Genomic DNA, 11,427 nt, shown 5'->3' on the forward strand with positions numbered 1-11,427 from the left:
CTTTTGTCGTACTATTGCGATGCATAAATGACTTGAAATTGTAGAGAAAAAGAAAAATGTTCCTGGTGCAATTTTGGTGAACTTCTTGTTTTTCTTGAAATTTTAAAAATTGATAAAAAAAATTGCTTTTGTTCGAATTGGTTTTAGCATTTATTTGGCTCCTGTGTCTTTGTTATCCTAATTTTTTTTATTGTTCTTCTGTCTGGCCATTTGTGTTCCTCGCATTGCGTGATGTAAATTTAATCCACTGTATAAATTCGCGGCAGTTTGGTACTAAAAGCCAGAGGCGAGTCGCAATTGGTTTTATTTTTTTTAAGTGTTAGTAGTTGTCCTGAATAAAGTTCTAATATCATTTTAAGCCCCCTGCGTGACCTTATACCTCCTCCTCGACTGAAGTAAAGCACAACTGATGCCTACCGGTCGTTTGAGTCATTCGGCAGACCTTAGTCGGTTTTTTCTGCGAGCACTGCTACTGGCCGAAGAAATTTAGCTACGCGCTGCTGATATTAATTGACAAAAAATTATTGCTCCAACTCTCCATATTTGAATGTGGGTTGTGAACTCTATGCTAGCCTAGATTTTTTAAATACCTTTTGCCGACCGAAAAGTTTTCAGAGAGATGCGAAAGTGACATCATTGAATGAAAAACTTTTAAAAATTGAATTGTTCTTGAAGAGTTTCGTATTTTCTGTTGTTTGAACAAGGATGATTCAAAAATGTTTTTTTTTTTCGATTGTTTGATTTTAAACGTTTTTGTATTGATTCTCAAGCCTCAGAAACCCATCTCTTTCAGACGTTATGCACTCAAAAGCCGTTTCATATATTCAGAGGTACAACGTATCACGCTAGAGATCTTTTTAAACTCTTGTTTGTGTGTTCAATATTAAATTAAAATTTATTTTTGATTTGCGTATGACTTTGGAAAATTTGAGTTAGCTTTCTCCTAATTTGTGAGGTTAAACATGTTTTCAGAAACATCATAATTCCACAAAAGAACAGAATTCTAAGAAACCATTTGGCATTGATATTCTCCTCTGCGTGGTTTTTAAATCATTTATCTCATGAATATTTCGAGGGAGGGGTAAAAATTCACTGAAAAAAAGACCAGGTTAGTTCAAAGTTCTGTAAAACGAGAGAATTCAGCCGGTCTCTTCTGTTTTTATGGATTTACGTCATATTTCTTATTTTCAGTGCCATGAAGAAATGTTCTTCAGCTTATGACAATCAACATCTCCAAATTATCTCCTTCTCACTTTTACTTTTATACTCGGTCTGGCTATACAGTCTGGGGTTCTTCCCCCAGAAACCATCCAGTCTTTCCAGAGCACAGTGGAGTCATGTATCTGTACTAACAGAGGATGGATTTTCTCATAGTCACTCTCCTCTTATGCCTCGATATAATAAATTAGTTTCCAAATTGGTATTAGTAGTTGTCGATGGAATGAGAAATGACATGGCAAAAAGCCTCACTTCACTCGGTGCCAAAGGATTGAGGAAGTATGATTGTGGTATGAAGAGATTTGTTGCAAAAGCAGAGACACCAACAGTTACGATGCCGAGAATTAAAGCTATGGTTACAGGTACCAAATAACTCATTATTATTCATGACCATTTTTATTTTTATCATTTTGCAAAACCGAATTTTCTTTTTTTTTACTTGTAAAAGTGAACAATACAGCTGACATTATTCTGTGCTTGGCGCAAGTTTCCACAATTGTGTATGACGGCAGACAATGCATTCTATTGCAGAATGTGATAGACTGCCAGACACGTTAGTTTTCTTGGAAAAATACATTTTTAATAGCCGCACAGCGATAGCTGAGGCTATTATTGGCCTTCTCTTGGTTTTTTTTTTTATTTCGTCGTCATGATTTTTGTTACGACCATATGACGTCACAGCCATTTTTTGTTCATTCGTTCATGCAATTTCAACTGAATTGCATGTGTGACGTCATTTTTCGCTCTTAGTGGAGCGAGTTTTTTTGTTCATGCGCGTGATTAAATTTTTGATCACACTTGACTTACCTCACTCTCAAAAATGACTTCCTCACTTTGAAATTGACTTTTATTTACTTTAATTCAAAGAGATAAGGTCAAATGGGTGTGCATCACTCTAAATGAAGGTTATTTGAGATCAGCTAATAGAGGCAGTAATAACTTATACAGATTTTAAATCAAAATATAACATATCAGCCTTCAATGAAAAGACGAATTTTTTTGGTCTGTCTTTTTTACTGTTTTTTTAGAGTGCCGGTCTACGAATCTATTGCGGCTATTTTCTGGCAATCTGCCAGCTATGTTTGCATGTTGCAAGAAAAGCGTTTCTGTCTGCGATCCGTACTTAAAAATTTTCAAAAAAAATGAAAATTTCAATTTAACCCCGCTTTGTCTTTTCATCCTGATTTTTAATTTTGACAGAATAAAAAGCTGAACTGTTCCCAGGATGACTGAAATTGCTTTTTGAGATGAATTTACTTGTTAGAGCACAAAAGGCTAAGATAAATCCTAGGTGTGTCTTATATTTTTGTAAGAAGTTGAAAACTACTATGACAGTACTCTGGTACAAAAAAATGTGAAAAACTAAATTTTTCTGGACGAAATTTCTAGCATAGTTCTATCACAGTCTCAAAGCAGTTCTTTAAAATGAAGTTGCTGTGCACATATGAGAAATGTGAAAACATATAACATCGTCATGTAAAATTTTTTTAAAATAACAGGAAATCCAACAAAAACCGAAATATTTCTCAGAGTGCGGCTTTAATGATAGAGGAATATTCTGTCTATATATTTTTTAGTTTAATGGCAAAAATGTGTAGCCAAACGACAAAGCTCGCAAATACTTTTTACATTTTCAAAACAAATTGAAATTGAGCTCTTGATAAAAGTTATTTCAAAGGCACTATACAATTATTGGAGCAAACTTTCAATCCTTAAAACAGTATCTTTGCGGGATCCTTCTCGATGAGGTCAAATTTTAAGCAAAAATTAACGAAGAAATGCTATCAGGAGCACTAGCGCCGAGTCATGTCTGTAAACATTAATTAAACATTAGGGTGCCAATTGAAAACAGGTATTAAGGACATTAGCAGCAGCAATTTTCGAGCGTTATTTTTAATCGAAATCCGAATAATACCCGACTTTCACAGCTGAAACCAAATTAAGAAGTTTTTTCTCCAAACATGTAATTTCGTAGTATAACCGAAAGGTCAAAGTTTACATGCCTTCAGAAAAACCAGGATTTTATATTAAATTATGCAAATATTCTGGTTATTGATTATTGTTACCATTTAAGCGGATCATTCCTTTATATATAAAAATAAGACCTGAATGACCCTAATTGTCTGTCTATGGTTTATTTTTATGCTGACATTCCAAGAACTCTGTTAAAATTCTTCCAAAAAGATTTTTCCCGTCGCTCTTACATTAAAAAATAACTTATTCCACTTTTGATTCCTCTTCAAAATCAATGATTTTTGACTCTGCTTAGTATACTTTTGCGTTTTGTCTGTCTAGTATACTTCAGCTGTTTTGTCTGTCTGTTCTGTTTTAACTGCAGGCGGTTTGCACGTTTTCTAAAGTTTTCTGATATCCTCCGGTTTAAGTCGATGTGAAATTTCAACAGACTTACTTTGAATTAATTAAATCAGCTGGTAGGACATGTGATTTGAGGAAAAGATCACGGCAGTGGTCAAATTTACGACGCGTATAGCGCACCTTAATGCCCCAATTAAACCGTCGATTTTGACACTGTTTTTTGCTGATAATGTTTGTGAAAAAAACTAACGATTAACGATTTGGAAACAAGCAGCCCTACCCCCAAAGGTATTTGAATTCTTATAAGATATAGTGAGCAAATGGCAGTCCCAACTTTTAAAAAAACTACGTTTAGATGTACTTCAATTGAAATTTTTGGGTCAAGGTGTTTTCCTATATAACGACAACTCTCAGCAGATTGTTTTAAATTCCTTCAAATGTAACTTTTAATTCTACTTCTTCCGTGTCGGAATCCAATAAAATAGCTCTGTTTTATCAGCATTTGAAGTCGATTTTCCTTCGAGTACGTGTCTCTCCAATAAATTTTATAAATTTTTGTTGCAATTTTCCGGTTGCAATTGTTTCATATCGACATGAGATATCGACATATCGTCTGCTTAATGTACAAGCTCGAAGTAACATTATTTTTTTCTCGGAAATCGTGAAGGTATAAAAGAAAAGTTAGTCCTTAAACTGTGCCTTTAGCTACTTCACGAATAACGAAAATTTTTTCTGACATCTTGGAGCCAATTTTAACACATTTTGCTCTTTCTTCGTGAAAAGATTTTGTTAATTTAATCGCGGGTTCAAAGAAGCCGAAGAACTCAACACCGCCTGTTAAAGGAAGATTTTGTGCAAAATTGAATTAGATTTTTTCACAAAGTCTGAATGTTTTATATCAGTGTCTCAGTGAAAAACAATACTGTTGACGATTTTTTTGTTTTAGAACCAAATTTTTCTTTATTCATGAGATTGTTTTTATTAATGTAATCAATCATTTGGATAAGGAGAAGCTTCTCAAACAGTAGCAGTTCGTGCTATTGAGATTGGTAGATAGTTGTGTTGTTGATCCTTCTTTATGAAATGTTGTGACATGCATGTTTTCTAAGACTTAGAAAAACACTCACTAAGTCATTTGCAGATGCGTACCAATTGCGTATTTTCCCGTCTTTAACGCCCACGCATGGAGAATTGCTGGACCCTGTGATTTACTGTTGCCTAAACTCTCAATGGCTTTGTATAGAGTCTTTGCTTTTGATTGCCACTCTTTTAAAAAGCCGATTATCATCCGGTCGATAAGAAAAGACATTTAAACGTATATCTTGCTTTGCTATGCTGCTCGCCTCAATTATAAGACTTGAAAAATAAGTCGAGAAACACGCCATATCGGAACTATGCTTATCGATTTTTTCGATGCTGTTACCAATTTTTTCATAATGCGAATGGTTCCATCAGTATCTCCAACCTCTCCTGACTGAACCTCCCTCCATAAACTGAACGGATCTTAGTAAACAAGATTGGCTTTAACTTATTTAAAAAAAGTTGATTTTTAAACGACAGCATGACCCATATTAAACTGGTCAGACTACTGATGCTATTATAAAATCGTTCTAAGAACATAAGTGAAGACGATGAATTCAAACATAGGATTAAGATGGTAATATAGATTCAAAGCTGTTATATTGCCTATTTTTGATCAAAAACAAACTTAGCAGACTAATTTCAGAAGAATTGCTCAAATGATTGACAGTAGCTGTTTTTTGTATTCTGCTGTAGCCTTTTTCAAAAGGACTGCTAACTACGGGCTTTTCGATAAATGACAACATAAGAGTTATTATTGACGTCTATGATATTTTTTGTGAAAATGCAACAACTAATTTGGGCTGTTCGTCAGACATTTTCTAATTGACTGCCACAACTTCAGTTGAGAGGTCTCAAACTGTGATTGAAAGCAAATTAGGTCATGCCAAAAGCAAGAAGTCGAGCGTGATAGAGGACACTTTAAATGTCAAAGGGATCCAGCAATTTCTTTTTATGAAGAAAGTTGTTATCAGAGTTGATACTGGCAGATTTTTCAAGGGAGGCTTGTTTTCATCTCTTGATGTAAAGAAAACGTAAAAAGAATCATTTAGTTGCGTTTTTTGTTTTTCTGAAATCGCAGAACAGCATGGGACTTCAGTTTTGCTCTAAGATTGATTAGCTCATTTGTGGTCTTTATCACAGTAATTCCGCTGACATTTTCCCCTGTTTTTCTCAATGCAGATAAGCCAATTAACAAATTATTGACATGGAGCAAAGTTTATTATTGAGTCTATAGTGGTGAAAAACATCAGAAATTGACTTAGAATTCGCAAAATCATCACACATGGTCAAAATTAGGCTGAAATTGCCTTAAATATGCAAAAAAAATTGTTATAAATTTTTGAAACAAATTCTTAAGAATACGTTTTGTAGCGGAATTTCAGAGGCAGAGAGCTTTCAAGTGATACCACAAATTGGTCGGGTATGAACTTAATAAAGACAAAAATTGTCTCGCCAAAAAGTGAGAACAATTGATGCTTTTTTTCTGTCGTTATTTTTCAAATATTGCGAAAACTTTCTGTAGTCTTTTTTTGCAGAACTCAGTGTACTGTTACTTTCCCCTTCACCTTTTTTAAACTCGCTATTGGTTTAACAATGAAATGTTGGTTTGCCTAAACTTACAGAAAAAAAACGGTTGTCAAACCATGGATTGCAATATTTTTAGCCAGTTTTTAGCATTTTTTAGCAAACCTGCCATTCTCATCTTCAGGTAGTATGGTTAGCTTGTATAAATGTTTGTTTCAGGTGACATACCAGCATTTGTGGACGTATTTGGTAATATGGATGCCAAACATTTCCAAGGAGATAGTCTCATAGACCAGTGGTACAACTCCGGCATGAACATCACAATGTTTGGAGATGAAACCTGGCATCGATTATGGGGTGATTACTTTATAAGAGGGGATCCAGTAACATTCTTTGTCAATGAGTACATTCACGTAGACCTTAACGTGAGTCGACATCTGACTCACGAGCTGAAACGCAATGATTGGCAAGTTATGATTCTGCATTTTGGTGGTCTGGACCATATTGGACACCTCTATGGTGCCTTTAGTTCACTAACACCAGGAAAACTACATGAAATGGATACGTATATCGAGCAAATAATTGGTCGTTTAAAAAGTGGAGTGCCTTCTAATGATTGGATGTTAGTTGTGACCTCTGATCACGGCCAGGCAGATGCTGGAGGCCACGGGGGTCCAACTGAGCACGAAGTGATGACACCTTTGATCTTTGCGTCTCCTCTGATCAAGGATATGGATTCAATTGATAATGGAGAAAGGGAGATTAAGCAAATAGATATGACGAGTACCTTAGCATATCTAACTGGAGTGCCTGTTCCAATCCGCAATTCTGGTTAGTTAACATGTTTGAGACCGGATTCCTTTGACATCGAATTTTTCCGTGAGGCTGTCATCCTACAGAAAGCACGAGGAAAAATAATCTGGCTTGTGCAAAGTAATCGTTGAGTGTGAACTGTTGTCCCAAGTAACCTGGAGAACAGCAGCACTTAAGTTTTAAAAAAGTACTTGATTTCCAAAGAATTCGTTCACTCTGTATAGATTATGTAAAATACACATCCTGAGATATCTGTGTAAACGAACTTATCGTAAAGGACCAAATTTTGTTTGCAAATATTTGTAAAAATAGATTAATTTACAAAATTTGCAAAATAGTTCATAAATAGTTGCAAATTTGACGTTCAGGTTAAAGGAGGAGGCATTGTTATGTGGAAACGATAGTAGTCAGTATGATCAGTTTGTGACAGCGTAGATAATTTACAAACTTTTTAGGTGTTGTCATAATAGAGCTGATCGAGTCGATGATCGCAGCAAAGACGTCAATTTTGCATTACCTCAGTTTCAGCAGTCAGCAATTAAAGAGACTGTTGACTGAGTTGAATGCCTCGGTCAGATCTGCGGTGCTTGGTCTGGACCATGCTATCCAAATGCACCTCATGTGGCTTAAAAACTACCCTGTCATCGATGAGTCAAAAGTGGTAAGGATTTTCCTCTTTACAAGCATGCTTAACTATTGAGCCACTCCCACACGAGGTAATTCGGGACTTCCAAATTCCCATTTGGCTTTTTAATTGTTAATTGCAACTTTTAGAGGATTATTTTCTTGAACAAATTTGTAGAAATTTTCTTGATCAAGTATTACAAAACATGTACCTGATTAAGAGTACATACCTGAGATCAAATGAGATCTACGTTTGATTCGCCCCTGTTGAAGTCGGCAAGCTTCACAGTTAAAAAATATACCTAACGATTTAATCATTTGGGAGTAAATGCGGGCTCTTTACATCATGATAAAATATTGGAACTTCTTTTAAGGTAATCGAATCAATATGTTGCCTAATTACACCTTTTCGCCTTAAAACATTATCCAACTTCGTAGCTCTGTGTTTCACTGAAAACGGTCAACTTTCCTCCATCTAGGCTCAGCAAGCAATTTACAATCAGTCAATCGTTTATTATAATTTTCTGAGGCAAATTGAGTAACTCATCGCAGAACTGCTCACTGTGTAGCTTATTTATGGAATCAAGCACAAATATCAAGCGCTTGAACATTTGGACCTCCTATGCTGACAACACTTGGTATTTTAATAATAGATGGCTGCAGCAATCTGACTTTTTCTAAAATGAATCAATTTACAAATCCTCTATAGTATTAGGATTGGCAGTAGTGATGTGTAGCGGCAGCAACCATAAACAAGAATACCATATTGAATGACATGCTCAATATTACTGAAATAATATTTAATCAACTGATATTTGAGAACATCATGTCTGAGCTTTGAAAAAGACCACACTTTCTGGATAGCTTTCTTGATATAATCGATATATTGGAAACACAACCTTTCGTCTATGTAAGCCTATAAATTTTTGCAGCTCTTTTCTATTTTGATTGCTTTGCCGGTTAATCAAAATTTATTTGCAGCTATACTCTCTATTTCATTTTGTTTTTTTTTTGGGTCCACAGTCTTGTTTACATTAATAACCAACTTATTATTGTTTAGCCAATTTTTTAAGCTTTGAAATCTTCTGATGTCTCATCAATTGTGTGTCCTCTACTTGTTATATTTGTTTAATCTACAAATAGTGTACCTTCAGATGATTTACAACATAAGAGGAGGTAGTTTATATTGAAGATAAAAAGGAGAATTGCTAGTATCGGACCTTGAGGTACAACTCATTTAAGATACTCTAATCTGAATAAGAGCCTTTTATGCCAACTCAGTGCTCTGCAACCTAAATAAGAACGAAAGCATTATTGAGATCTAACTCGCACTGATCAGATATTTTGCTGAGTTGCACTTGATAATTCAGAGAATCAAATGCTTTGTATCTTTTTTTCCATGAAACCTGAATTACTCTGAATTCAACGAGCGCAGCTATTGTACTATCTTTTTTAGGACCCAATTGTTTTCTCTAAAATAAGCTAAAATGTTCAAAATATTCATAAATTCGATTCAAAGCAACTTTTTGAAATTTTTGCTCCACTGCGATTGGACAGGTATTTTTTTTCTATTGTTGATCCACTTTTGTGCAACGGTAGAATTTTCGCTTTTTAAATTTTCTATTTAGAATTAACATATTTAATCTACGATTGAGGAGGAACTGTCAATTCAAACTGTGTCGAATGTTTATGAGATCTGTTTTTACTGTGGATTTAAGTTGCGTTATGAATTGGAAAAGAAAATCACATTGTAGAAAGTCTGTATGCGCCACTTTCTACTTAGTAGAAAGTGGCGAAAGTTAGTTCTACTTTTTTACATGCGATTAAACAAAATTAACGGTTTTTTAGCAGCGAAATACTGTTTTTAATAGCCGCCCTCATCTTCTCAGCCGGCTATTATTGCGCTCGTATTTTTTTACAATTCAAAGAATTTGAATTGTATTCGGGCGCTGTCTTTTTTTAAGATCTGTTCACACATTTTCATGATTTTTGAAGTCAAATTGGAGTAGTGATTTTGGTCACGCCGAAACAGGAAATGGAGCGAAAAAGCGAGTGGTTTTGCGGCGTGAATTTTTTTCGCTCTAATTTTAAAGTAGAGTGCGAAAATGGTGTTTGAACAAAAATTCGGATTCTCGGTAGTGGTTTTTTTGTTCACATGCGGCAATTTCACTCTGATTTTTACTGTTTTTTTTTATTTTTTGGATCGGATTTTTTTCTAACTGGTTTTCCCAATCCATTCACAGCTCATTCTAGGCCTAGTTTTTTTGAATTAAATTTTTCTCGCTAGTGGTTTTTTGTTCACATGCTGAATTTTGACATTGATTTTCTGTTTTTTTTCTGGTTTTTTTATCTGATTTTTTTAGAATGGTTTTCTCAGTTCACTCATAGTCCATTCTAGGTCTAGTTTTTTTGTTTAGTCAATGAAAATTCTTTGAATTGTACGTCAGGACTTGTCCTGCTATGTTTTTTTACTTCGTCAAACTTTTTTTCGCTTTACCATTTTGCCGCTTTTTCGACATTTTGCGTGAAATCTTTTTGACTTCTCTAGGCTAGTTTCTCTCTTCTCTCATTCTGCTAAAAGTGAATTTGAACATCAGTTGCTAAGCAAAGCAATTCAAAATGAACAGAGTCGGTATAAAAAATTGAAGTCAGAAATAGAAACGGGATAAACCCATAAAGCCCAATTTTAGATGCCCGCTATTTGAACGTCGTTCCTATAAGTCTTAGTTTCCACCTCTAATGCTTATTGGTGTTGATAGTAGCCCCTGTAGCCTCTCCCTAAGAAACAGAAGTACGTTATGTTCAACTACGAAATGCCATCAAAATAGATCGGACTTAAAAAATATTTTTGTACAAAAATCTTTTTTTTTCAATATATTCTATTCGTTCAATCCCAATCATGCTTATTGGAATCAACGGCGGCTATTTTCCGGCAATCTGCCGGGTATGTTTTAGATTGACTCTTCTTTTCAGTTTTTTTTCCAGGCTATTACAATTTACTCATCTACTCTTTTTTAGCAACAAGTTGCAAGTATCGCGTCGAACTAAAATTTCCATATCACGTATTTTTCAGTATCATCAGCAAATCAAATGGTATCAAAATGGTGCAAACAAAATAGTGTTTTGTGAAGTTTATTATTGTATTTGATTTATGATACTAGTCTAATTAAACGGTTCGAGTGCGCTTCTCGATTTCTTAGGACCGTTTGCCACGGAATTGCTGTTGCTTATAATCTTATTGAACGTGATGACCATTTTAGTTGATTTATGTTTTTGCGCAGGTTGACGAGATGCGACTGAATGCGTACGAGAAAGTGCGATCGGGGTATCTGCATGCTTTGAGAGAAGGATCTCAATCGATTGCTGCCAATTTGACTAAATTTGAAGCCGTCTTTATTTACGTTTCACTGGTCATTATATCCCTTTTACTAAGTGCTTTGCTTATTTTATTTTCGGTGTATAGAGTAGATAACGATGGTGGTAATGTTTGTGTTGATTTTCTCGCGATGAAAAGAGGTGGAGCAGTTAGCCAACTTTTATTCTCAACTCCACATATCGTTACAATAAGTGTTTTCATGGCGTCTTCGTCAGCCTTTATCGCTTTGATTACGGCTGCTGGGGTTCGAACACCAGCTGGTGGACTTTTCTTTACTATCTCTTTCTTCGCATTGTTGGCTGGGTCATTTGTGGTTGTTATGCTGGGCCGACATGTAGCTGCTGGTCTTTGCATCCAACGGTTAGTTTGCACATAAAGACAGCACAGAAATCGAATTTATTTGATTCATTGGGGCGTTTTACACAGGTAAAGAAGCATTTAGTTCTATGTTCTTCAATGGATTTTGTTGTTCG

At 35.1% G+C, this 11,427-nt stretch overlaps 1 protein-coding gene and 1 pseudogene across 1 annotated transcript in view; both read left to right on the forward strand.

Annotated features, from left to right (window-relative positions):
• LOC142339509 (uncharacterized) overlaps nt 1-11,427 on the forward strand; it is a 95,765-nt gene that overhangs the window by 25,488 nt on the left and 58,850 nt on the right. The window lies entirely within an intron of this gene.
• Nucleotides 1,171-11,427, forward strand: part of LOC142339510 (GPI ethanolamine phosphate transferase 2, catalytic subunit-like) — an 18,164-nt pseudogene continuing 7,907 nt past the window's right edge.

This window comes from Convolutriloba macropyga, chromosome 5, assembly GCF_964194025.1.
Source record: "Convolutriloba macropyga chromosome 5, txConMacr16.3, whole genome shotgun sequence".
Taxonomy (NCBI): Eukaryota; Metazoa; Xenacoelomorpha; order Acoela; family Convolutidae; genus Convolutriloba; species Convolutriloba macropyga.